The sequence below is a fragment of the Microtus ochrogaster genome, linkage group LG3, assembly GCF_000317375.1.
Source record: "Microtus ochrogaster isolate Prairie Vole_2 linkage group LG3, MicOch1.0, whole genome shotgun sequence".
Lineage (NCBI taxonomy): Eukaryota > Metazoa > Chordata > Mammalia > Rodentia > Cricetidae > Microtus > Microtus ochrogaster.
In genome coordinates, this window is record NC_022029.1 from 34,434,227 (window position 1) to 34,459,258 (window position 25,032).

Genomic DNA, 25,032 nt, shown 5'->3' on the forward strand with positions numbered 1-25,032 from the left:
CCCTGCAACAGACAAAGGTCTGATCTCCAAAATATATAGAGAACTCAAGAAACTAGACTTTAAAATCCTCCCCCTTTCTTCCTTTAACTCTTCTCTGTACTCCCCATGCTCACTCTCAAATCCATGACCTTTATTTTTTTTAACTATAAATACGGCTCCTCGGTCTGTATAATGTAACTTGTATGTAAAAACCCATTCTTTCTTCGGGTAAAAAAAAAAAATCTGATAAAATCAGATTTTAACAAGAATAAAGATAATTTCTGCTTATCAAGCTGAAAAGTGCATATTTATCACTCTGTACTTAATACCCTTTCAAGATTCTGCTTTTTCAGGCCCTCCAGCCTTTTTTTTCAGCACCCCAAATTATTTGCACATTCCTATAGAAAATAATATATTTCTCATAGTCTTTTTTCTTCATTTATCCATTTAGAAGTATTTATTGAATTTTTGTTATTTGTACAGCAGGTGACCCATATGGAGACAAAGTGAAAGCACAGGGAAATTACACCAGTTCTCCAAGACTAAAGAGTGAACATGTAATATATATTTAACATGAATAAAGAGACCACTATAAAGCATAACTATAGCATGTCTTAGACCATGTGACAGAAGATGTTATAGAACAAGTGAAGTTTGGGACCTCACCTTGTTATATTCAAGCAAGTGGTCTTTGAGCTTGTGATGACTAATCTTGATTGTCAACTTAACTACATCTGGAATGAACTAAAATCCAAGTAGCTAGGCACACCTGTGAAGGATTTTCTTGAATGGAGTGTCTAAGATGGGAAGACCCACCCTAAATCTGGGTCACACTTTCTACTGGCAGCCCACAGAAAAGGAGACTGATGAAGAAAGCTTTTGCTTTTACCTTCTTGATTTTACTATCTGTCAAGTTAATCTATCCTGTTTCTGAGGCATTCCCTAACCTGTATTACAGCCTACTTCTTTGGAATTTTAACATAGACTGAAGGGCAGCTGAGATGCCTAGCATCAAGGACTGAGCAACTACTGATCTTGTTCTGGAAATAGCCATTATTGGACTAACTGGAACATGGCCTGTAAGCCACTCTATCAAATCTCCTTTTAACACAGAGATAGATAGATAGATAGATAGATAGATAGATAGATAGATAGATAGATAGATAGATAGATAGATAGAGCCAGTGACTAAAATCATAAAGTACAGATAAGAATTAGCAACTCAGGAGATTCATAGACACTTTAAATCTTTAAATGCAGGGAACAGAATGTGGGAATGTATTGTGTTCCGAGGAAAACAATTTTAGAGAAATAAAGTTAGAATCTACCCTGTAACATAGAAAGTTATAAAAGCTAAATAGCTAAAGAAAAAGTTGGAAAAGGTGGCAGTCAATATAAGGATATTTTATACACATTATTCTTTGGCTAAGGGAAAGTGGAAGTTCAAAATGGCTTTAGGCTAAAAGTGGTCTGATTTACATCTAAAATACTAACCCCAATATAGGCACAGGGAAAGTAATTGAAAGTGTGGATGGTAGGCTTTACAGGAGGCTATTGCAAACTGACTCATAGGAAGCAGATAGCAACTGGTCCAGGCTCTTCTTTCCACTGAGAACCAAGAAAAATAGTAAAGAGAAGACATATGCCATTGCCTGATTGTTCTATGTCAGGAACTATTTCAGTGGACTGACCATGAATCAGCCAAAAATGTAATGTAATTCTCTCTGAATTTCAATTCCATCATTTAGTAAGTTATCTGATTCACTTGCCCATTTTGACTATTTGGCACCAAATCCTGGAAAGTAAATGTTTTTTTCCCCTTGTCACTGAGGAAATAGAAATCTGAGTCAGAGAGATCTCTAAAGAAAAGATATAGCTACAAAAGACTTAGGGAAATGCCATCAAGGTGCAGTGAAACCATGAAACTTGATGCCCTAGGCCCCTCTGACCCCTCTGTAAGTAGAGAGGAGACCTTAGAGGGAAGCACATTGTCAAGGCTGACAAATTGCCAAAGTGGGGTGGGGGGACAAAAATGGTAGAAAAGCAAGCAGGTTTTGTATGATAGTCAGCACAGTAGGGATCTTCGAGCTCATACAGGCTACTCAGATTAACTGAGACCTAGCTGACTTTGCCAGCGGAGGTAGACCTCTGTGGGCAGATTAAGGTTCCCGGTAAAGAGGAGAATTGCTATTGGCTAAATAGAAGTCTAAATTCAGCCTTTCTCAGGAACTTTGGAGGGGCTGTTAGAGGAAGAAAGGGGTCCAAAAAGAGGGGACAGAAAAACTGAAAAAGAAGGAAGGGGGATCAGCAAGAACAAAGAGAACATAATAAAAATGATTGTTTTACATATTCCTTTCAAGACTAATAAAAATTAAGGTAAGCCAAAACACTGAAAACTCTATGATCTGGAATTATGAGGCCAGATAAAATCAGCATTATCAGTATCAACTGAAAGAATTTTCTTATAAATTAGATAATAACCATTGCTCTGATGTCTAGAAAAAAATTTCTTATCAGTTAAACAGAGTTTAGAAGCATCATAGATTTCATCATTACATATGATGAAAGTCACACATTGGAGACACTGTAATCGAAAGTCTTCTGGACAAGAATGTGATGCTTAAAAAGAGAGGTGACACACTTAGCATGGCACTAACAGACCAACGAAAAGCCAGAGTCTATGCTCAGCTCTCTATCCCCCAAATGACAAGCCTTTCTATGCACAGCTTGTTGAAGCAACAGGGCCTCCCATAGTCAAGACTAAAGACACAAGGGGGCTGGGTTCCATATTTAGATACAAAGAAGGTTGTTAATGAAGATTTACTTTCTTCTCTGATTAATTGAAAGAAACTTTAGAAAAGGTGGAGATCTCAAGGTAATGTGATTATAGAAACAAGATAGCTTAGTTAGAGAACATGATATCCAACATGTATTTGTTGTGTTGGGAAATGAGACTCACTTACATTCTTGGAGATCATTGATATTCATTAGCCTGGACCTAAGAAGTAGGGTTTCAGAAAAAGATAAAAATGTTAAAGGTGAGATTGCAAAAGAAAATATTTAGCTATGGTGATTTGCTCTTTTCAAGTCTTCCTTGCTGGATACCTCTGTTACTACTTTCCACCCATTTACCCACAAACTTTATTAGCTCGTTCAGTTCCTGTCAGTTACAAAGGCACATTTTACCTTTGCAAGCATACCATGTCAACTTCTCAGTGCTGCAGAATATAATGATACAATAACATACTTTTCCCTCTGGAGATTCATGTATAATGAATTAGTGAGGGAGCAAATACAAGTTTGTATGACATTGGCTAATATCATTGGTGAAGATATTATGGAGAAAAGAAAAAAATACCATTATCACGAAGAGATCTGAAGACTTCCTGATCTTCCTTGGTGTTTAAGGAGAGAATTAAATGGATAAATAAAGGGAGTTCAGATATCCATCACCCTTTAACTCCAGTCCTATTGGAGATGCTGGATGAAGACCAGAAGAGGCCTGGGTCTTGCTGGCTGCAAACCTAACTTCAAGTTTAGTGAAAAATCCTTTCTCAAGAGAGTAAATGAGAGAGTTGATAGAATGAGATACCAATGTCCTTGCACATGCACATACGGGTGTGCATATTTATATGCACTCATATACATACACTGCACACCATACACTTGTATCATCTAACATATACCAGAGACAGACAGACAGACAGACAGACAGAGAAGGGGCAGGGCTAAAGTTTTATGTGCAGAAAGTGATAAGAGGCCTCGGGAACAGGAGCAAACAGTTTATTCTGAGCACAGAAGCAGGTCCTGTGGGGCAGGAGTGAAGGACAAACCAAAGAGGCAGGCAAGCATCAAATCATGAAAAAGTGTGTTTGCTGAGTTGAGGAATGTAAACATAATCACAAGTAAGATGATGACTAGGAAGGGGAGGAAGGATAGTCCATATTCTAAGTAGAATATTGAAGTTTTATTTCAATAAAATTTATAATGAACTCAAAATTAGCTCATGATTTTTAATTTCTTTTTTACTGTTTATGAGTGTTTTGCATGCATTGTGTATGTGTATCATGTGCAGGCCATGCCAACAGAGGCCAGAAGAGAGTACCAAAATCTCTCAAACTGGGAAACAAACACCAGTCCTCTGCAAGACTAATAAGTACTCTTAACTTCTAGCCATCTCTCCAGGCCTTGGGCTCAGTTCACTAAATAAAATATTTTTTATAGGACCATAGTGATACCCAACGATTTTTACCTAATTGTTGTTTGAGTCAACTGACTTCTGAAAATTCGGATGCAATTAAGAGAATTATCACAGAACTGAATCCCAAAGTCCTAAAGAAGTGGTAGCATGTCAAGAATCATTGCTTGAGAAGTACGTGTTTTAGAATAAAATAATTATTTAACTATGTAAAGATGTATTGCATTTGTTTAATAATGTAAAGGTTTGTTTCTTTTGTTCATGCTGCATTTGTTTAATGATATAAAGAAAAGTTGCTGTTTCACCATGCCTGCCTAAGATAACTGATTGGTCTAATTAAGAGCTGAACAGACAATAGCTAGGCAGAGGAGGGATATATGGAGCTGGTGAACAGAGGGAAAAAAAGGGGGAGGCAGCCAGCCAGCCAAGGACCAATCGGCTGGACACAGAGGAAGCAGGAAAGCAGAATGGACAGTATGTAGATGTAAACAAGCCTTGGAGCAAAACATAGATTAATAGTTGGGTTAATTTAAGTTTAAAGAAAAACTAGCTAGAAACAAACCTAAGGATGAATGTTCATATTTAATGAGTCCCCTTGTCATAGTTTGGGGGCTGGCAGTCCAGAAAGTCTGCTACAGTATTATCTACCTACCTATTTTATCTCTCTATAAATCTATGTATTCATAATATATTTATATCAACATCTATATATATATATACATGAGAATTTCACACATTAATAGTATATTTACATAATTTCTACATATACTCTCCCCCACAAATTTCTCCTATGCCTCCCAGTTACCACTCAAATTTAAATATTTACACACACACAGTGCTGGTGGAGGCCAAAAGAAAGTGTCAATATATATATATTAGTATTATTCAATGAATAAAATAATAAATAACAGGAAAAGACATGATTGGTCTGGTGGAGGAAAAAGATGATTATAGATATGTGGGAGATCATGGCCAGAGACAAAGACATCTGAGAGAGTCCCGAGTGGACATGATCACACTGAGCTGGGCTATGTTTGGAGACATGGAGCATCCCAAGTGGACATGATCACACTGAGCTGGGCCATGTTGGAAGACATGGAGAGTCCCAAGTGGACACGATCACACTGAGCTGGGCTATGTTGGAAGACATGGAGAGTCCCAAGTGGACACGATCACACTGAGCTGGGCTATGTTGGGAGACATGGAGATTAAGGAAGAGGAGAGCAAGGAACAAGGTGTAGCAGCCAAGGGGGCAAAGGGACAAAGGGGGTGGGTACACAAAATGGCTGGATTAGATAGGGAAGAGCCTACGGGAAAAGTATGGCCCAGTCCCTAGTCTGTGATATCCTAAAGGTTTAAAAGTCTCTTGGACTCCTGACTAACAGCTCAAAGAGAGGTTTTCCATGCTAGCACTGAAGTTTTTGTTAGATTGTCTATCTTCTTAGAGGGGGTGGCATCATTATAACCACAAATGATGTAACCTCACTTAAATAGATAAACTTGTTCTATATTTTTCATGTAAATATACTATATTTCCCTGTGGATATTTTATTGTTGTTTCCAGTAGTCAATCATGCACATACTATCTCTGTACCTTTTAGAAAACATTATACCATTTTGCATTCTTATTATCCTCATACAAAAGTGAGAGTTTACTAAAATTATTGATGGCAATGTTATTTTTCATTTTGTGTAACATCATGTAAATCTTGGAGATGATTACATTTGTGTAAATATGCTCTTTAATATTAGACTTCGAGAAAAAAAAGGAATACCTTGGCCAGAAAATAGAAATGAAAATAACTTAGGGTCATCACAGCTATTCAGAGAAATGTATCCACAAACCAAATAGCTTTTTGAAGAGCTCACTTCAATGTGCTAAATTAGTATCACAACCCTTATAAACACATAATTTATGTCTGTAATGCATACATGAATTTCCATAAACCATTTTGAAGAACCAAATGAAACACCACTAAAAAAATCTGTGCTTGTATCAAAACTTACATGACAGACCCTGAGTGTAATTAATATCATACACAAATACAATCTCAATGTATTGTGTAGCTGACTTGATGCCTCATTGTTCTAAAAATGAGAGGGTGTATTTCCTTAGATGCTAAATCACTGAGAAATTTTTAATTGCCCTTTAGTAGAATGCATACTGTATTTTTAGTTTAGAGAAAACAGTCTTTGAGAAGCTCTATCTCCCCCACCCCCTTGTATTGGGAACTAGTGTCTCAGACAAGGACTATTTACTGATCTCCATGGAAACCCTGCGCTTTATCTGGCATGGGTCCTAGAGTCATAAGGACACCGATTGCTTTTTAGCATGCCTTCTGAACCCTAAAGTAATGTTTTTCATTTAAAATATAGATGCTTTAAATAAAACTTTAAAAATAATAAGACCTTTATCCAATGTTAGGGTGGGTTGGCAAAACTTCTGTACTGGAATTTTTACTGTGGAGTAAGCTCAGCAATGGCTGAGTCAAGATTATCAGTTTTTCAAAGGCCTGGTTGAGTTGTAGTTTATTTATGTGTAACTCAGACGAGCCTTAAATGAGCCTTAAATGATAAGAGTGGACTTTGAATGATGTCCCATCCCATGTGCAATGGTCTTCCAGAGACACCCAGGGGTGTGGTGCACCTTAGTTGAGTGATCATTACCTCTTGTTTTACAGGCTTGCAATAACAAAGTGAAGTTAACTAAATTGTAAATACTTCACTTAGGGTGAGATCTGGTTGTTTGTCAGCCTTTGAAATTTGTTAAAGTACAGTGATTAAAATTATAAACTAAGCCTCCCCCTCTCAGGCAGGTTAAAGTAAACATAAAATGTTTCAGAATACTCAAAAAGAAACATGTTCCACCTGTAACATGTATTTGGGGTATTGAACCTGTTCATATCATGGATCAGATTCAAGTCTAATTTCAAGTCTATGGCCTTTTAGGTCTGGCAATAAAATCAGTACTCTACATGTGACTTCAGGCAATCACACGCTAATATTTTAAATGAGCATGCATGGGAATATAGCCATTCTATTTCTTTTGATGGTTTCTGCTCCACTGTTTCAGATACATTAACACTCAAAGGGGTAGAGAAACACATTTTGTGCTTCGAAATACTTTTTAAGACTGTGGATGGCTGTTAAGGCCGGCAGGAGTGGGTTTCAGCAGTACGTGTAACTATGATTTTCTCTGTGGAGGTCTCACCCTTCTGCCCATGTCAACACCCTCTTCTGAAAAATACAAATACTTAGAGACAACCTCTTGAAGGTCTATTGTTCTTTCTCATTTTCAAGTGTACCATAAGAAAAAGAAGGGGCTTGACATTGTCAGTAGGAGATTTCAATGCTCTTGACCCACTGATTGACTGAACAATAGGAAGTAAAGGGAAGAGTGGCACCTCTGAGCCCAGATGGAGCAGTTCCGCCAGGAATCTGAGCCACGCTGACTTCACTCAGGGTACAAGGCTAGGACTTATTTTTTTTTACAAAATGGAAAAGAGATACAGACATTTCCAACTGAGTAGTATAGTTAGTGAGGATTGAGTGAGGAAGGGAAATAAACTTTAATTTGCCCAAAGTCAAGGACTTAAGTTTTATTCATTTCCACGTAGTGACTGTTCTCAGCATTGACACTGCATTTTGAGAGGTCAAAAAGGACAAAGGAGAAACAGTTTTTCCAGTCGTCACGTGACCTCTTTGTAACATGAATAGTAGGAAAATTTTTTCCAAAAGGCAAACATTGATAAATGGAGTCTCCACCCTTCACCAAAGAAACCTGTCTTTGCAACAGACAGAGACCATTATAGAAAACCACAACTAATTAAATTGCAATGTTGTAGAGCCCAGTCCCAAATGGACACAACTATGATTTTTTGTTTTTAATTTCTGTTTAAGTGAGATTCCATGAACCAAGACGGGCTAAAATGACCTTTTAAACCACAGTGGCATCCAAATAGAAATGTTGCAATTATGACACATCCTGCAATAAATATCCATAAATTAGGTCCTAAGACCTCTATTAATAAAGTAATTAGATAGATATAGTCCCAGAAGAATGAAATACAACTACAGTGTAGTGGTACAAAATAGAAAGTTCCTAACAAGCTCCGAAATTTCTGTAATTGGCCTTCAGTTGTTAATTCTGTTTGTGGAGACTTAGGAGCGGTGGCCTTGTTGGAGGAAGTCTGGTACCATGGGCAGGCTTTGAGGTTTAGAAACCATTCCTGGATTGTTCTCTGTATTCGGCTTGTGGTTTAGGATGTGAGCTCCCATGCCTGCCTCTGCCATTCTTACCTGATGTTATAGTAATGAACTCTTAACCCTCAGGAATCAAAAGCCCAAATAAACCCTTCCTCTTTTAAGTACTTTCTATAATGATGTTTTATTACAGCAATAGAGAAGTAACTAAGACATAGAGAAAAGAGAAAGCAATAATGAACATGAAAACAGAGGACTGAGGAAGGAGCAGGCTGAGAAGATTCATTTTAGCAATCCTCTCACAGAACCACCGTTTTGAACACCTAATCATGTACCATTCTTCTGTCACAAACACTAGGGAAGCCAAGTGAGAGATGACAGCATTTGGTTTAGTGCATTAATAAGGGATACACAGAAAAAGGTAGGAAGGGTTTGGCTGTGTTGCCTTTCACTATTCCAAGCAGCAAGGAGAAAGGCATCTCCAACTTTTAGAGAAGGGTCCAAGGAGTTAAGTCCAAGCATCTGTGTGGTGCCCAGTGCTACTTCCACCACAGTATAACCCAGTGCTACACAAAGCCATCCAAGTTCTGCCCTGAGGACAGTGCCTGTGGATGGAGCCATGCGAACCACAGTAACTAACTAGACATTTTATTTCTTCCACCAAGTTCAATCTCCATCAGCCATGTAAGGAGTAAGACTCTACCTGTTGGAGAAGAAGATACAAAATCTAGTACTAGAGCCATTGGAGTTCAGTGTCAGACTACTAGAAGACACCAAGCTCCCTTTTATTAAATCTAGAGCCCTTGGGTGTCATTTCCAAATTCGTCATCATAGGGCAGAGACATGCACTTTGACAGGACAGACACTTGTTTTAACTCACAACATGATCAATGTTGAAGTGACCCTGGATTTTCCTTCGCAATAATTCAGGCCCTCCTTGGCTGTGAGTATCAGGTATGACCCAGTTCGTTATCAGCTCTCAACCACAGACAGCAGAATTAGTTCCAGGCCAGAACTCATGACCTTCTCTAATATCAAGCAGACACTTTTGTCCTAGATAGTACCTCTGTTTCAACATTCCACCTTCATCACAGGCATCCCCAGTATGTTTCTGACTTCACCTTCAAGACTTTGTTACTTTTGTATATGTGAACCACTGGTGAAACCTATCTTAACATGAGCCTTTGTAGATCCAGAGCTACATTTACCAGCAAAAACCAGTTAGGAAACATTGAGTGGAGTAGAGCTCTTTTGACTGGTGAGAAGACAGGATAATAACCACAGATCATTTCATTGGAACTTGGTGCTAGACTGGGAAGACCTAACAGTAGAAATTTCCTAGAAATTCCCAGTCCTGTGCTTGCTGGTGAAGCCTCCGAAACAACCTGCCACCTACTGGTAGAGGTAGACAAGTTGTCTAGGACTATTCCAGCTCCTGGACTTTGGGATACAAAGGAACCTTTCCACATCCAACTCAAGAATCTACAGGGCTTCGATTGCAGTGAGGGACCAACCTGCACTCAAGTAGCTCTCTATGGCTGAAAACACAGTAACACAACAACAATCAACTTGCAAAAAAACATCGAACAGGAGACGTCCATTGCCACAGTCCGGGAGTGAGAACCTGTGAGAAAGAAACCAGCTCGTATTTTCTTCTGGAAAGGCAGATGTAAAACAAAGTCAAATTATGAAGACTGGGATAAATTCCTCGTCCTCAAAGGCCTACCTAGTATAAGACCCTAGCAGTCACTGAGAACTTTCAAAAATAACTACTGACGTCATCTAACTACCAAAGTGCCAGAAACGAAGTTTGGTTGATAAGGAAACAAGTATGGACGAATTCTCAGATGGAAAACTTAAAATTGTTGTTTTAAGAAAACATAAGGAAGTTCAAACAAAGATAAAGTGTTCAACATTCAGGATTAAAAGATTAACACATCAGAAACAATTTTTAGAAGGCACTAGAAACCTTTGAATTGAGAATATACTAAGTAAAGTTTAAAACATAGTAGAAGCTCTCAAGATTAGACCACAAAGAAGGAACACATTAATAAGTTGAAAGCATGCTGTTTTTATTTCTCAGATGAGAAACTGTAGTGATGGTTTTGTGGTTAAAGGTGTTTTCTTCTTTTCCAGAAGACCCAAGTTCAGTTCTGAGCACTCAGATTGGGTGGTTCACATCGCCCTGAAATTCTAATTCCATGGCAACTGATGCTCTCTTCTGGAAAATATGGTAGCTGCCATACATTCATACAGATAAAAACACATAAGCATACAATTTTGAAAATATACATCTTTAAACAAAAATATAATACAGCATTCAAAATAAAAGAAGACAATTGTCAGAGTGTGTTAAAGGAAATTTGGAACTTTAAACATGTCCACATTATTCGTGTTTTAAGACAGCTTAATAATAAAGAGGGAGTAGAAAGCTCATTCGAACAGATTATGACTGAAAATGCCCCCAACCTAGGAAAAGATACAAACCTCCACATACGGAAAACTACAGACATACAGTTGTAAGAATGCCAAACTCCAGCAATCAGTTCTAAATGAAATCTCCCAAAGTTAAAGCAGGATCAAGCTTCCCAAGATAAAAGATAAATATTCTCATAGCATCAAAAGAACAGAAACGAGTAACTAATTCATAGGGAGGTTTCAGGTCACCTGAATTCTCAGCAGAATCCCTACAGGCTTAGAGAGTGGCATGTGATGATTCCAGTATGACAAGATAAAACACCACAAGTCAGGAATACCATACCCAGTAAAGATAGGCAGTAAAATAAAGGTAGGACAAAGGCATTCTCTTATAAACTAATTTCAAAAGAATAATTCACATATGTGTGTACATGCATATATATGTTATCTTTACATTATCTATATGATATATATGTGTTATATATATGACAAGAGAAGCGTGTGTGTATACACAGACAATACACACACTAAAAAGGTTTTTCAAATGAAAAGACATATTAACGAGTAGTGAAAAACATTGGCAAGTATAGAAATCTCTAGAAGAACTAATTCTAAAGGTAAATTCAGAAGTCACTATTACAATTAAAGGTGATATATGGCTCATATTTGATATAATAAAAAATTTAAAAACAACTATAAAGGTATGTTAAACAATAGGAAATGCAGGGAAAGTAAGATAGGAAGAACTTCAAAATGGGGAGGCATGAATTTATTTGGTTATTTAATGTTTCATTGGATTTTTCTTTTATCTTTAAGGTATTTTACCCTGATATCACGTCAAAAATTTTTCTTATAACCAAAAGGCACTTTGTGTAGCTTCACAACTAAAAATCAAAAATCTAAAATAGGCAAACCAAAAATAGCAAGAAAGGAATCAGAACAATCTATTTGAGTCAGTCTCTTTACTGCAAGAAAGAATGAATGGTACAGAGACAGATGTGTCAATAAAACTAGAAAACAAACAAGAGCTTGCTCGTGAATTACCTCAAGTATAAATGGATTAAAGTCTCCAATTAAAACACATAGAGTGACTAAATGAATCAGTGTGTGTCTGTGAAAAGAAATTCATTGCACTTAAAAATACAGCTCTTAAGTTGATATGATATCAAACTGCCTTCTAACACATATGATTACACCATAGACAAATGTTACCTTATACTTTTTCTTAAACAATATTTTCTCATTTTATATACCAATCCCAGTTCCCACTCACTCCCCTCCTCCTATGCCCCCCATCTATTCCTCAGAAAGGGTAGGACTTCCCATGAGTATTCAACAAAGTCTGGTATATCACTTTGAGGCCAGACCAAGGATCCCCACCCCCACCCCCCATATCTAGACTGAACGAGGTATCTCTCAAAAGAGAATGGGCTCCAAAATGCTAGTGGCCCCACAGACTGCCAAAGTCCCACAACTGTACCCCACAATTCAGTGGGCCTAGTTTTGTCCTGTGCAAGTTTACCCATTATCTGTAGAAGGAACAGCCGGCCGCTTCCCACTACCCCGCTTCCACATGGCTAGCTTTACCCAAAATAATTCCATGGAAACTGTATTCTTTTAAATACTGTCTGGCCCATTATCTGTAGCCTCTTACTAGCTAACTCTCACATTTTGATTAACCCATTTCTAATAATCTGTGTAGCACCACAAGATGGTAGCTTACCAGGAAGGATTCTAGCCTACGTCCATCTGGGGTCGGAGAATCATGGCTGCTGCCTGAGGCGTCTGCCTCATTGCCTTCTTCCCAGCATCCTGTTCTGTTTACTCCACCTACCTAATTTTCTGTCCTATCAAAGGGCCAAGGCAGTTTCTTCATTAACCAATGAAAGTAACACATAGACAGATGACCCTCCTCCATCAATTATCAGTCCAGAGTCAGCGAGCTCTCACTAGTTAAGGTAAGTTGTTTCTATGGGTATCCCCATCATGGTCTTGACCACTTTGCTCATATTATCGCTCTTCCCTCTCTTCAGCTGGACTCTGGGATCTCAGGCCAGGTATTAGCTGTGGATCTCTGTATCTGCTTCCATCAGTTGCTAGATGAAGGCTCTATGATGATAATTAAGATAGTCATCAGTCTGATTACAGGGGAAAACCAGTTCAGGTACCCTCTCAACTATTGCTTAGGGTCTTATCTGGGGTCATTCTTGTGGATTCCTGGGAATTTCCGTAGTGCCAGGTTTTTTGCTAGCCCCACAATGGCAACCTCAATCAAGATATCTCCTTCCTTTCTCTCCCTCTCTGTCCTTCCCCCATCTTGACCATCCCATTCCCTCATGTTCTTCTCCCATTTCCATTTTCCCCTACCCTCTGCCATCCCTTCTCCTTCCAAATCCCCAATTTTCTCAGAAGATCTTGACTATTTCCCCATCCCAGGGAGATCCACGTATGACTCCCTTAGGGAGCTCCTTGTTACCTAGCTTCCCTGGAGTTGTGGTCAATAGGCTGGTTATCCTTTGCTTTATGTCTAATATTACTTATAAGTTAGCACACACTGTGTTTATCTTTCTGGATTTGGGTTACTTCACTCAGAATTGTTTTCTCTAGTTCCATTCATTTGCCTGCCAATTTCAAGATATCATTGTTGTTTTTCACTTCTCAGTACTACTCCACTGTGTAAATGTACCACTTTCTTTTAATCCATTCTTCAATTGAAGGGCATTTAGGTTTTTTCCAGGTTCTGGCTATTACAAATAATGCTACTATGAACACAGTTGAGCAACTGTCCTTGTGATATGAGAGTGTACATGGCCAAAAGTTGTATTACTGGATCTTGAGTTAGACTGATTACCAGTATTCTGAGAAGTCACCATAATGATTTCCACAGTAGCTGTATAAGTTTGCATTCCCACCAGCAATGGGGAAGTGTTCGTGTTACTTGGCATCATCTACAACATAAGCTATCATTGGTGTATTTGAACTTAGTCATTGTGACTGGTGTAAGATAGTTCTCAAGAGTAATTTTGATTTGCATTTCCCTGATGGCTAAGGATGTTGAGCAATTCCTTAAGTTTTTACCAGCCATTTGAGATTCTTCAGTTGAGAATTCTCTGTTTATGTATATACCCCATTTTTAAATTAGATTATTTGGTATTTTGATATCTAGTTTGTTGAATTTCTTAAATATTTTTGGAGACCAGTCCCCTGTCTGATGTGAGGTTGGTAAATATCTTTTCCCATTCAGAAACCTGACCTTTTGTCTTATTGACTGTGTCCTTGGCCTTACAGAAAGCTTCTCAATTTCAGGAGGTCCCATTTATTAATTCTTGCTCTCAGTGTCTGTGCTACTGGTTCTAAATTTAGGAAGCGGTCACCTGTGCCAATGCATCCAAGGCTACTCTCTACTTTCACTTCTATGAGGTTCAGTGTGACTGGATTTATGTTGAGGCCTTTAATCCATTTGGACTTGAGTTTTGTGCATGACGATAGTTATGGATATATTTGCATTCTTCTACATGTTGGCATCCAGTTATGCCAGCACCATTTGTTGAAGATGTTTTCTTTTTTCCATTGTATAATTTTAGCTTAATTGTCAAAAGTCAGGTATTTATAGGTATGTGGATTAACATCAGGGTCTTTAATTGGATTCCATTGGTACACCTGTCTTCTTAATGCCAATATCAAGCTGTTTTTATTATTATAACATTATAGTCAAATTTGAAAGCAAGGATGATGATACTTCCCAAAGTTTCTTCGTTGTACAGGATTATTTTTGGCTATCCAGGTTTTTTGTTTTTGTTTTTCCATATGAAGTTGAGTATTCTTCTTTTGAGGTCTGTAAAGAATTGTGTTGGGATTTTGATGGGTATTGCATTGAATCTGTAGAGTGATTTTGGTAAAATTGCCATTTTTATTATGTTGATCCTATCTATCCAAGAGCATGGGTAATCTTCTCATTTTCTAATATCCTATTTAATTTCTTTCTTCAAAGAGTTAAAGTTCTTGTTGTACAGGTCCTTCACTTCTGTGGTTAGAATTACCCCCAAGATATTTTATGTTATTTGTGGCTATTATAAAGGATTATACTTCTCTGGTTTCTTTCTTAACAATTTTTTTCATCTGTGTATAGGAGAGCTACTGATTTTTTTAGTTTATCTTGTATTCTGCCACATATTAAAGGTATTTATGACTTATAGGGGTTCCCTAAAAGAATTTTGTGGTCACTTATATATACTATCATATCATCCTCAAATAGTGAAAGTTTGACTTCTTCATTTCCTGTTTGTATTCCCTGATCTTCTTTTGCTGTCTTATTGCTTTAGCTAGAAGTGCAAGTGCTATATTGAATAGATATGGAGATAGTGGACAGCCTTATCTTGTTCCTGATTTTAGTGGAATCATTTTGAGTTTCTTTCCGTTTAACTTGATGTTGGATTTTGTCTTGCTGAGTATTGTTTTTATTATGTTTAGATGTGTTCCTTATGTCACTGACCTCTCTAAGACCTTTATCATGAAAGTCATGAATAGTTTTGTTGACTGTTTTTTTTAGCATCTAATGAGATGATCATAAGGTTTTATCTTTCAGCTTATTTATATGGTGGATTACGTTGACAGATTTTCATATGTTGATCCATCTCTGCATCTCCAGAATGAAGCCAACTGGATCATGGCAGATGATTTTCTTGATGTGTTCATGGACTTGGTTTGGCAGTTTTTTATTGAGTATTTTTGCATCAATGTTCATGAGGGAGACTGGTCTGTCATCCTCTTTCTTAGCTGAGTCCCTCTGTGTCTGGTTTAGATACTAGGTAACTGTAGCCTTATAAAAAGAGTTTGGCAATATTTCTTTTGTTTCTATTGTGTGGAACAATTTGAGGAGTATATGTATTAGATCTTCTTTGAAATTCTGGCAGAATTCTGGCTGTTTTTTTTTCCATATGGACAATATTGATGACTGTTTCTATTTCCTTAGGGGTATTAGATCTGTTTAAATATTTTATCTGTTCTGATTTAGTTTTGGTATGTGGTACCTATCCAGGAAATTGTCCATTTCTTTTAGATTTTCTAATTTTCTGGAGTACAGGCTTTTCAAGTATGAGCTAATGACTCTTTGAATTTCCTCAGTGTCTGTTGTTATGGCCCTCATTCTATTTCTGATTTTGTTAATGTGGATATTCTCACTTTCCCTTTTGGATAGTTTGGATTTTTCTTCCATCTCTTGTATTCTGTAGGCTAAGCTCACATCTATAGTTCCTATTTGTTTACCCAGAGTTTCCATTTCCAGAACTCCCACAGTTTGTGTTTTGTTTATTGCCTTTAATATGTTTTAAGTCTTGAATTGTTTGAGTTGTTTCCTTCCCTTGTTCTATTGTTTTTCTTGCCTTTCTTTAAGGGATTTATTGATTTTTTCCATTTTTGTTTTCATTTTTCTGTTCCTTCATTTTTTTAACAAAAGTTTTAATTTCTTCTTTAAGAGCCTCTATCATTTTCATAAAGTTATTTTTAAGGTCGTTCCTTTCTGCTTCATCTGCGTTGGCTGTTCAGATCTTGCTGACATAGGATCACTGATAAGAATGTATTCATTCACTCCAGTCTAGCCAGCTTTTTCTCCAATTGGTGTAGGCCGTGTCTATGCCTCTTGGTCTGATTCTTGCAGTCAGAGTTTGTGTCTCAGGGCTCCTCTCTTGCACTGTTCGTTGAGGTCTCTGTCTATGTCTCTTGCTTTGTCCAGTTGCAGTCTGTGCTAGTCTCATTCTTAATCAGAGGAGTTTTCTTTACAAGGAACAGTGGTGATCAGAGACACATGACTGTTCTCAGTACTGTGAATAAGGAATGGTAAAGTGGTCAGGCCTAAACAGGAGGTTTATGCCAATCTCAGTAAAGCTCAGGGAACATCCTAAAAGAGGAGACAGAAAGGATGTAAGACCTATAGAAAAGGAGAAGGGGTGTGAAATATCATCGTCTGGGCATGACATAGCCCTCGCAATCAGGAACTCACAGCAGCAGCAATAACCCATATAGGGCCAGCACAAGACTGGACTTGTCAACAGCCAACCTTAGCTGAAATAAAGGATCCTAGGACCATAACCCTCCCTGCTAAAGTACAGCTAATGGTGTATTCTTGGGAATAAGTTGTCATTGCCTCCAGCAGTGTGCCCACTGGTGCATCTGCCGTACCCAGAGTCACTCAAATATCTCTGGTTAAACTTCGGGGAGTCACACTATAAAATACAATGAAATGAACATGAGAAAGGTACTTGTGGGAAGGAGGAAGCAAGTTGATACAGGTGAGAAGGAGATAAAGAAAAAAGTGGAAAGTAAGAATAATCAGGATGTTTTATATACAAATTTAGTTATATTATAAAGAGAGAATAAGCTATTTCATGCAAATGACATCCAAACCATACTTATCTATGACAAGATAGACTCTAAGCTTAAACCAGTAAAAACAAGATGAAGAAAGATGTTATATGGCAAAAGAATCAATTCAATGATGCATTTAATGTGTCTAAATATTTATGTAACCCAATGTCAGTGCATACAAATATATAAACCAATATTAATATACCTTAAAGGTGAAGTGAACACAAAGCAACAGTAGAGTTTTAGCACTCTACACTAATCAATGAACGGGTCAAGCAGGCTAAAGTAAACTAATAGAAAACATTAACTGCAACTTCAACCCAATGTATCCACCAAGCATCCCCATAACACTATCCCTGATTACCAAACACACACTTTTTTCAACATCATGTGGAACATTCACCAGAGCAGATCAGTTGACAGGCCACAAAACAAGTCTAAACAAACTTCTTAAAGAATGAAAATATGTGAACTATCTTTTCTGACCACAAAGCCATAAAACTGGAAGTCAATAACAAGGAAAATTTTACAAACTATAAAAATGCATAGAAATTCAGCAAGCTACTCTTGAGCAAACTATTTCTTAAGGAAAGATAACCAAGAAAGAATTTAAAGACTTCCTGAAGCAGATGAAACGTTGTTGTGGACGATTAATGATAGATGCATTACCTTTGCTTATTCTGTGGAATATTTGTTTAATGATGCAAAGATGTGTTGCATTCTTTATGTAGCATTTGTTTAACTCTGTGAAGCTGTGTTACTGTGTCTTTCTAAAACACCTGATTGGTCTAATAAAGATATGAATGACCAATATCTAGGGAGGAGAGAGAAATAGGGAGGACTGGTGGGAAAAAAATAAAAAGGGGGAGAAATCTATGGAGGAGGGAAGAGAGAAAAAAGGAGAAGAGGATGACGCCAAGAACCAGCCACCCAGCCAGCTAAGAAATAAGGAGTAAAGAAAGAAAGGGATAAAGAATGGAGAAAGATAAACCCAGAAGCCAAAGGTTGGCAGGATAATTTAAGTTAAAAATTGCTTACCAGAAATAAGACAAGATAAGGCCAGGCTTTAAAAAGAAAGAATGAAGCTCCATGTATTTATTTGGGAGCTGGGTGGCAGATGACCCCTCAAAGATCAAAGAGTAAAGAAAACAAAACAAAACAAAAAACTACAGATTGCCTAAAACAACATAGCAAAAACCATTGCTATAGAGAGCATAAGGGCTACCAAGAGAGAAGTTTGAAAGTCTACATCAGAAAAAAAGAAGGATCTCAGATAAACAAATAAACAAACTCTCCTTGAATCTCAAGGGACTGGCAAAACAGAACAAAATAAACACAGGATTACTAGAAAGAAAGAAATTGTACAGACCAAGAAACAGAGGTTCAAAATAAATTAAATAAGACAAAAGGTGAATCAAAGGACGAGTTCCATACAAATTAAACTAAATTGAGAAGGCCTTAGCTAAAGTAAGATAAAGAAGAATATTCTAATAAATAAATCAAGTGACAGCACAAAGGGCATTATTATATGCTATTATACACAATTAAATATAGTTTCTGCACACATTTTATCAAGAATGAATTATGAAAAAACAGAAAACTCAAATAAGTAATAAGTAGCAAGTATGAATCAATAATGAAACGTGTTCCATCAAAGAAGAGCCCAGAATCATATAGTTTTAACCAAACATTTTAAAAATATTAAAAACAATATTAAATGCTTACAAAATAATATTAAAGCATTACAAAATAATTAAGAGGAATGAGTTTTTCAGTTTCTTTTTACAAGTTTGGCATTTCCTTGATGTAAAACCAGAAAATAATATACATATATTCACACATCTCCTTGGTGAACACAGAGCTAACAAATACCAGCAAGCAAACTCAATAACACTTTTTAAAAATTATTCACAGCTATTAATAAGGAATCATCCTATAGAAGCAATAACCATGCCCATGAGCTGTCACCTCAACACAAAGAAAGACCAAAACTCTGTGATCATCTCTGTAGAAAGAGAAAATGCATGTGATAAAATTCATGATCTCTTTATGATCAAAACATCATAAAAGCCAAATATAATATGACAATGGCTAATGACATTGTGCACAAGGAAGACAAAAGCTTTCTCTCTAAGGCCTGCAATAGCTGTCCACAGTTTCGACGCTTGTGTTCAAAATGAATAAAATCCATAGTCAGAGAAGTTTATTAAGAGGCAGTAAACAAAGTGGAACCTAACTGAAGAAGAGGAAGTCACATGCCACCACTGTGCAGACGGCAGTACTTTATAAAGGAAAATTCATTGGTGTTATTATTAAATATATACAAATAAAATTTTAAAAGTTTAATGAAACTAACAAATGAATTCAGGAAATTTGAAACCTAAGAAAGAAAATAAATGTATACATTTTTGTAGCATTGCTGTAGTCCAATAGCTAATTGTCTGAAAAGAACCAGAGAAATACCAAAAGTAATTACCCAAACTATAAATAACATGTCTTGAAATAATTTTTACTAAGAAAGTGAAATATCTTTACAGTGAAAAGTAAAAAGATTTAAAAATAACAATAAAAATATTTTAATTTTTATGGATTAGAAAATTCAGTATTGCTAAATTTATCATAGTGACCAAAGTGATTTAAAATTTATTGCATTCTTTATAGAGTACTAATAATATTTTTCATAGAACTAGAAGACAGTAACATTTTTACAAAACCACCTAAAAAGTCTAAAAAGACAAAGCAATCTTCCACACACAAAGAAAAATCAAAGATCTAGGGAAATACATGATCTGTCTACCTTAGTTAATTGTATTATATTAAGCTATATTAATATATGCAGTATTTCATTCATTTTAAAAAAGATATGTAGATCAATAAAATAGCAAAAAGTTTAGTGTTGAATCCATATGTGTGTGTGTGTGTGTGTGTGTGTGTGTATACTTTGACAAAAGTGTTAAGTCAAGACATTGGAATGATAAATAATTTTTATACAAATTCTGATAATACAGAAAACAAAACACACAAAAACTAGTTCTACAAAATAAATATATCTTATATATACTCTATGGTGCATATTCACATACATATATGCCATATACTGTATGATATATTGACATATGTAAGCTACAGCTTCTATACATGGTATAAAAGTTCTAATGTGCTATTTTGCAGTAGGATAACTACAGAACTTTTTTATTTATTTACAGAATAGTATGAAAAATACAAAATTAAACACAGTAGAAAGCTATAATATGTCTATGGAACAAAAAAAATCAATATTGTACAATTACTTAATCCCCTGTTCTACATAAGGTGCTTTTAAATTTATTGCACTATTTCAAATGGCTAAAAGAAAGAATTCTATCTTTGTGTAAAGCTACAAGTCACATGTATTTATCACATGATACCCTCAGCTACATAAAATTTTGTTTTGTTTTTTGTTTGTGTTTTGCTTTTTGTTTGTTTGGTTTTGGCTTTACAAGACAGGATTTTTCTGTGTACCCTTGGTGTCCTAGAACTCACTCTATAGACCAGGCTGGCTTTGAACTCATAAAGATCTGCCTGCCTCTGCCTCCCAAGTGCTGGAATTAAATGGGTGTTCCACCACCACCAGGCAAATATATGTTTCTATGCATTCATTAAAAATAAATTTTATTTGTGAGTGGTGGTGCACACCTTTGATCCAAGCACCCTGGAGGCAAAAGCAGGAGGATCTCCGTAAGTTTGAGGTCAGCCTGGTGTACAGAGCGAGTACTAAGATAGCCCAGGCTATACACAGAGAAACCCAGTCTTGACAAACTAAAGATAAATAAAATAAAATTTAAAAAAAAATTAAAGTAACTGGTGATTGGCTACAGAGGCAGTGCATACTATGCCTTTGTTACCTGACCAATATACAAGACAGTGTTTGAATTTATTGTATCATTTAGCCTCAAAGAGATGCTTTCCCTTATAATTTCAAATCAATACAGCTCAGAGTTGTTATTAAGAGTAGCAAGAATAATATATCGAGGAAGTTTTTCACTCCTCCCCAGACAATGTTGCGATCGATGGCTGCAGTTTGAATGTGGCTGTAAATGATACAGAAGTAGTTGTCTATAGCAACATACCTGCAATCACCACTGATTGCACTTGCATGTGTCCTCAGCTATGATCATTCAGTCCCAAACCTGCACAGCAATACTCACGTGACTAAACCTTCAGCTCCTTATGGACCATGTGAGGTTGCTGCTGCTTCTCACAGTTTTGCTTGCTCGGAACACACCCCCTTGAGTTGTGTTCTTAACACCATGCAGCAGCAGGCAGCAGCCTGGGGACACTCACCAATATTAACTCTGTAGCAAGTCTTAACGGCTGGTGCTGGCACTGGGAAGATGTGGTTTCTGCTCTCCAAAATCTGTGAATAAAGGAAGTGCTGCATATTAAATAAATAAACCTAGAGGTTTTCTCTCCATCATATGTGAATAATTTTTTATCATCAACATAGACTGAAGAGAAGTAAGGTATTCTTCTAAGCTAGGTGTTCCTTGGAAAGAGTTTCATTAATGGGAGATGCACATAGTGCCAAACTATCTCACTACAATAAATAACCCCAAATTTTGTCTGTAGTTTCTTAGCAATTACTTCCTATTTTAACTGATAATAAATAACACAGATGACATATTTAATGATGTATCTTACTTTAGAGCCTCCAGATATGATTAATGCCTAAAAAAAATCTAACAACATGATGCTTTAAAAGATCTATTTTATGTGCACTGGTGTTTTGCCTACATGAATACCTATGTATAACATGATTGCACTGCCCACCGAGGCCAGAAAGGGGCAATGGCTTCTCCTAGAACTGGAATTAAGGCTAGTTGTCAGCCATCATGTGAGTGCTTTGACCTAATTTTAAGCCATCTGGAGGAGCATCAGTACTCTTTTATTTTTTTTAATTTATTACTTAAAAAAGAAAACCACCATTTCTCATTTTACATGCCAAATCCAGTTCCCACTTCCTCCCTTCCTCCCACTCCCTCCACCATCCCCCCATCCCATGCCCCATCCACTCCTCAGAGAGGGTAAGTCTTCCCATGGGGAGTCAAAAATGTCTAGCATATTGCTTTGAGGCAGGACCAAGATCCTACCCACTTATACCCAGGCTGAGCAAGGTATCCCTCCAAAGAGAATGGGTTACAAAAAGCCAGATTGTCTGATAGTTTGAATCAAAATAATTTAAATGACTTATCCCCATTTCAGTCTTCCTCTTCAAGCCCTACTAATCATAAATCAATGCCATAGTTATAAAATTTTTGAATCTATATTTTACTTTATTTAGAATCATTGTCTCTGGTTCTATATATATATATAAGCCAAGAGATGTGATCATGCCAAGGATGGAGTTTATATAGAAAACCAGAACAAACTTCACATGATCCTTTATTATGAATAATTAGCATAGCCTTTCAGCACATATTTTTATAGTCACTAGCTATTGTCAATTTAGTAACCATACCCCTTAGTATACTAACAAAAATATCCGTTCATAAATGTTTACTTGGAAATCTACTTAGGAAAATGCTTTATTAGTTACGATTATAAGATATATAATAGGCAAAGTTCTGGATTCTTTATTATGTTAATGTAATTTAAAATGTAGCTATCCAGAAGACAGTAAAATAATTTGATACTGTTAGGTTTTGTATGGTTATATCTTGGTCTTTTTTTGGGGGGGTTGTTTTTTTGTTTTTGTTTGTTTGTTTGTTTTTCCAAGACAGGGTTTCCCTGTGTACCTTTGGAGTCAGTCCTGGAACTCACTGTGTAGACCAGGCTGGCCTTGAACTCACAGAGTTTCACCTACCTGCCTCTGCCTCCCGAGTGGCGAGTGCTGGGATTAAAGGCATGTGCTACCTATTGTTTTAAATGAGATACAGGCTTAATTCTTAAATAGTTTTAAAGTGTTACGTCCAGCCTTCCTTTTCTGTTTGAGAGAGAACCCAAAACTAATGAAGGCTCTGTGGGCTGCTGTAATTAGCAAGATATCTTACCTTAGAACTCAGAAAATACTGAGAACAATTAGGAATTTCTAGTCTGTTGTTCAGAGCAATCTATTTGCAAATGAAGAGAAACTGTGTCTTGCACACTGTGGAACATACTTTTGGAAACAAGAAGTGAGATAATCTATTGCTTTCGGTAGTGAAGAGCACCCAGAATACCTCTGAGGAACTCACAAATGAGTGTTTGTGCTCAGCATCATCTCATGGACACTCACAGATATCAGTTAGATGCAGATTCTCAAGGACTCCTGCTTGGTGTGATGTGCAATAAATAGACATACAGCTCGTGTAACCAAATAGCCAACAATGTCAGCATTAGGTGAACTGAGTATTTGTGTCATGCAAGGCAATTAGAATTGTCTAGAAGATCTCCTGGATACTACCTCTTATGGTAAGTTGCTAATTTGTTGGCAGTAATTTCAAATCACAAGTGGCTGTAGAGGGATGGAAAGTTGTTTTTCAGCCTCTGCACTATACATAGCAACTATAACTGTAACTATACACAGCAACGACTTTGGTCCATTCCCTTCTTCAGCTGCCTCATAAGAGATTAAATATTGCCTAGAAATTAAACCATCCCTCAAGATGAGAAAAGCACCAACCATACTTTCCCCAAAGATGTTAAATGCTAGTCTACTATATTAGTAAGGCTTTTGTGTAGCTGTGACCAAATTACCCTACACAAACAGCTTGCAGGATTTGTCTGAGCTCACCATTCTAGAAAGTTCAGTCCATAGCCATGTAGCCTCTTTACTGTTAAGTGGAACATCATAGCTACAGAGTGTATATCAGTGGAGAGATGTTCACTTTATAGTGGACAGCAAGCAGAGTAGTGTCCAAGAGAGGGAAGCTGCAAGAGAAAAAAAAAATACTCACATGAACCTTGCCCGAGTGGCATACTTCATCCAATAAGATCACATGGCCTATATTTCCCAGGGGAAAAAAAAAGTACTACAAGTTGGGTACCAATATTTCTTGATCTTAATTTCAGAGGCAATCAAGAAACTACATTTGTTATTCTCTATAACCATGAGATTTCACAAATGCTCTAGTATATTTTCATCAAACCCAAGCAGGAATATTAAATCTTATAGAGGAGATTTTATAGACGCTTGTGTACTGATATTTTATTTGCCTGTTATTGACTTATTCTTAGCTCAAACTCTGCAGCCTTTTAAAATTATTTCCCTGCATTCTTATTTCTGGAGTTTCTAAAACAACAAGATAAAGACAGGGGAACTGGTGCAATCCTAAACATTAAAGGTGGTTATGCAGTCATTCATCTGTACAACTACAACAACAGAAAGATCAGTGTCGTTGAAAGTCATTCCATCAGGAGATGGAAGCAACAAGATAGAAAGGCACACAGCTGAGAAGGAGGAATGTTGGAGAACAGCTTCAACAAAAATACCGTTTACCAGGGTAGGGGTATTGAGATTAGAAAAACAGCAAAGAGAATGAAGAAATAAGTGAAACTAATAAAACAGAAAACATAGGATAGTACCAGGAGGCAATTCCAATGGATACTGAGATCCACGTGCATTTACTTTTCCATACACTTTTATACCCCAACATAACATGGGGAAGAAGACAAAAGACCGCTTTAACATGATACAAAGAACAACTAGAACAGTTATTTTCTTCAATACTTTGAGACATCAAGTTATTAGCAGTCTGTTGTTTAGGCAGTGAACCCACACTAGACCAAGTATTGTGAAGGCCAGCGTTCCCAAGGTCAAACCTCCTATTTCAAAAGAAAGTGCAGAAGTATGCTTGAATATCCTGACCATTGGTCAGAGTGGAGTGGATCTACCTATAATGGGTCATCTTAAT